This window comes from Eubalaena glacialis, chromosome 17, assembly GCF_028564815.1.
Source record: "Eubalaena glacialis isolate mEubGla1 chromosome 17, mEubGla1.1.hap2.+ XY, whole genome shotgun sequence".
In the NCBI taxonomy this organism is placed as follows: domain Eukaryota; kingdom Metazoa; phylum Chordata; class Mammalia; order Artiodactyla; family Balaenidae; genus Eubalaena; species Eubalaena glacialis.
Window position 1 is genome coordinate 9,260,616 of NC_083732.1, and position 4,414 is coordinate 9,265,029.

The window sequence follows — 4,414 nt, forward strand, 5'->3', positions numbered from 1 at the left end:
CTTATAGTTATTGGTCTGTGTTCTTTGCTCTGTGACTGGACCACATGACTTACGATGTCAGTTTAGTTATAGCGAGCATCAGGTTTATACTGTGATATTTACTATGAGAAAACAAATTGCATCTCTTAAGTGCATCGTGAGTTAAAAGGCTAATCAGTGTCACTCGTCAGCTTGTTCATACCTCTAATCTCTGAAGAGAATCCACATTCTCCATAACTTCCAAAGAGGTACCCACTGCTTTCCCAATCACTCTACCCTGGAAATGTCTGTAGATTGAGAAGGGGGAGGGTAGGAGGGTAGGCAGAAATGTTCCTGAACCAGTTGCGACAAGTCTAGAACAGCCTCTAGATAAAGCCCCATACTGTGACTCATCCCCATACTGTGACAGGGACTCAAATAAATCACAGTAACTTCAATCACCTCTTATATTACTATTATTCTGTAGGAAGTCCAGATAAGGTTCTTTGAGAGAAGAAAAATATTTTTCTTTATGGAATCCCCTGCAAGTCACCAGCAGTTTTCTCTGAGTTGATAATTACAACAACAACAACAAACTAGTGTTTATTGAGTGCTTACTATGTGCCAGGACTGTTCTAGGTGCTCTGCAGATTTTACATGTAAAACAATCCCCACGAGAAAGGTTCTACTGTTATCATCACTAACCCTAGCTAGTGAATGGCATAGGCAGGTTTATCATCAGGCCATGTACTGTAGGCCATGTATTACTGAATGATACATCTGAAAATATTCTCACAAAAACAGCTACAAACAAGTCATCCAGAAAAGATGGTTATAATATTTTACTTGCAAGTTTTAAGAAAAGAAAATATTATTACTTCCCATGATAAGCATAGCCTAATACTTGTAATATTATTTCAAATGAAGCATTGTTTTTTATATCTAATCCAGTGATTTTCAGCCAGGTTAGATTTCATCCTCTGAGGACATCTGGCAATGTCTGGAGACATTGTTGGTTATCAAAATCAAGGGTTGCTACTGTCTTCTGGGATGCTGCTAAACATCCTACAAAGTGCTGGAAAGTTCCCCACAGCAAAGAATTATCCAGATCAAAATATCAATAGTGCTGAGGTTGAAAAAACATGATGTGCTCTAGAACTCTTTGCATTATTCTTAAAATGAAAGAAGAGGATTAATTTCAATAAGTATTTACTGATTTCTCTCTTTCTTCTACCTTCGGCATTTAAATTATCAGATGCTTCAAAACTCTATTTCCCAAATTAGATCCTGAATCTTGCCAATTATTCCTCTAAACCTTAGTTCAAGCCATCATCACTTCTGCTTCCATTCTTGTTCCTCCTACATTTCATTAGTAGCAGTGTAATTTTTCTAAAGCCTGTAAGAACATGGCCCTCCTCTGCTCCATAGCCTCCAGTGGCTTCCTTTTTGATTTAAAATCAAGTCCAATCTGCACACTAGGACCTGCGGTGTGCCACAGGACTTGGAGGCTGTCTAAGCTAGGTGCTTGTTACCCGTGATGCTTCATTTTCCACTCTTTTCCAGGCAATGCTCTTTCCATTCCCCAGAAATATGCCAAGCTCATCCCCTCTCAGGGCTCTGCACTTACATTTCCTCTGACTAGAGTGTTCTTTTTCCTGAGTTTGATGTGGCTTTTCTTTTTTAAAATTTAAGACCCCGCTCAAATGAAACTTTCTCCAAGAGACCCTATCCCTGACCCATGATTGATTTTCCTCATAGTATTTATGACTTTCTGAAATGTTCTTCTGTTTTCATGTCTCAGTTGTCTATATTAATGACAAGAACCTGAGCCTCAGGAGGAAGGGACTTGGTCCTACATTGCTCTTGCATCCCTCATGTCTAGAACAATGCCTGCCATGTATCAGATGATCAGTAAATATTTATCGAATAATGAGTGAATGATTGAAAGGATGAATAAAATCTAAAGGCTAGGAATTTGCTTAATGCTGTGGATTCACCAAGGTAGACACAGTCCGTATTCTCTAATCTTAGGATAAGGTCATTTTCTCCTCAGGGAAGTAAAGTGTAAAATGACGCTCCAAGAGCAGGAATGGACTGGCTGCTCGGAAAAGCCATCTTTGCATCGTTCCCGTGTCTGGCTCCCCGCCCGCCGCAGTCACCTCCGCCGGACTCCGGCAGCTTTGTCGCCAGGGCCGTCGAACTCCCGCTTTCTTCTTTTTTTAAACATCTTTATTGGAGTATAATTGCTTTTCAATGGTGTGTTAGTTTCTGCTGTGTAACAAAGTGAATCAGTTATACATATACATATATCCCCATATCTCCTCCCTCTTGTGTCTCCCTCCCACCCTCCCTATCCCACCCCTTTAGGTGGTCACAAAGCACCGAGCTGATCTCCCTGTGCTATGCAGCTGCTTCCCACTACCTATCTGTTTTACATTTGGTAGTGTATATATGTCCATGTCACTCTCTCACTTCATCCCAGCTTACCCTTCCCCCTCCCCGTGTCCTCAAGTCCATTCTCTAGTAGGTCTGTGTCTTTATTCCTGTCTTGCCCCTAGGTTCTTCATGACCTTTTTTTTTTTTTTTAGATTCCACATATATGTGTTAGCATACGGTATTTGTTTTTCTCTTTCTGACTTACTTCACTCCCCCTTTCTTCTTAACCCGCTGCATCGGATCACCGGTGTGCCCCATCATGTCAGATGCGGCCGCGGACACCAGCTCCGAAATCACCACCAAGGACTTAAGAAAAGGAAGTTGTGGAGGAGGCGGAGAATGGGGGAGAGGCACCTGCTCATGGAAATGCTAACGAGGAACATGGGGAGCGGGAGGCAGACAGTGAGGTAGATGAACAGGAGGAGGAGGGGGAAGGTGACGGTGAGGAGGAGGATGGAGATGAAGATGAGGAGGCCGAGGCAGCTACATGCAGATGGGCAGCTGAAGATGAGGAGGACGACGATGTTGACGGAAGCGGAAGACCGACGAGGAGGACTGGACAGCAAAAAAGGAGAAGTTAAACTTAAAGGGCCACCTAGTCACCCTCCACTTCCCGTCTCAGGATCTAAACGTGGTCCCCTTCGAGTAGAGAGTCCCGCCGGCCCGCCTGCCCATGCGGCAGCGCCACCCGCAGATGACACGCCCTCCCCGCCACCCAGCCAGAACCACAACGCGAACTTGCAACAGGGGAGGAAAAAAGAACCACAACTTCCAAGGCCCTGCTTTTTTTCTTAAAGTACTTTAAAAAGGAAAATTTTTTTGTATTTTTTATTTGCATTTTATGTTTTTGTACATATTGTTAGGGGGTCAGCCATTTCTAATGATCTCGGATGACCAAACCAGCCTTCGGAGCGTTCTCAGTCCTACATCTGACTTTACTTGTGTTGTGACCATGTTCATTATAATCTCAAAGGAGAAAAAAAAACTTTGTAAAAAAAGCAAAAACAACAACCAAAAAACAGTCTTCTTCCGAGCATTCCAGTAACTTCTTTTGTGTATATACTTAGCTGTACTGTAAGTAGTTGGTTTGTATGAGATGGTTAAAAAGGCCAAAGATAGAACGTTTCTTTTTTTTCCTTTTTTTGTCTATGAAGTTGCTGTTTATTTATTTATTTATTTTGTCCTGTTTGATGTATGTGTGAAACAATGTTGCCCAACAATAAACCGGAATTTTATTTTGCTGAGTTCTAACAACAACAGGAAAAGAGCAAGAATGTGTTATCCGGGTGGAGAATGAGAAGAGCTTTCCTTGTAAATGGACTATGAAACACTGAGGCTGAGAGCTAAGAGGGGGCCGAGCCTGTGAAGGAACTGGAAGAGGAGCGGGATGGCTGCTCTGGAGACAGGCACGGAGGAAGCAGAGTTGAGGCTGGAGGATAGGAAGGCAGGTCACAAGGGCCGTATAGATACTGTGAGTGTGGACTTTATCATGCGGGACTGGAGGGCTCGAGAAGGGTTTTTAAATCAGTAGAAAATAGTATCATATTACACAGTAATCAGAGCACAGGACCTGAGTTTATCAAGGCTTCAACTAAACCGCATTTGCATAAACACCAAGATCAGAATTTGGGTACATAGGAGAGTTGGTGGTGAATGTTCCTGAGAATGTTTATAATCCAACACTCAGGACTCACCCCGGGTGAATGACAAAATGGCTCAGTGCCAGTCAAATCCTGGTTCAAGTGACACCCTCTCCTGCAATATATTAAATATTTCACAAATTGCAGAAGACATGTGTTTTGACTAGTGAGATTATTTCAGTTGTGAACTCTTCCAGAATTTTCCATTTTAAATAAATTGATTTAATTTCCCTCTTCTATTCATATGCAGATCTGCTAAATTATGTTTCACAGAAAGTAAAGTGGTCAGATTTAATCAGACCATTCATTCATACCAGCCAGGGCTCTCAGTAATTACTTTTTATATGAGATAATTTTAATTTGCCTTACATTTACATAAT

The 4,414-nt window shown here is 42.0% G+C and overlaps 1 pseudogene; it reads left to right on the plus strand.

The window, feature by feature from the left end:
- The first annotated feature begins 2,632 nt into the window (after positions 1-2,632).
- On the plus strand, positions 2,633-3,043 carry LOC133077003 (prothymosin alpha-like; annotated as a pseudogene).
- Positions 3,044-4,414: the final 1,371 nt, after the last annotated feature.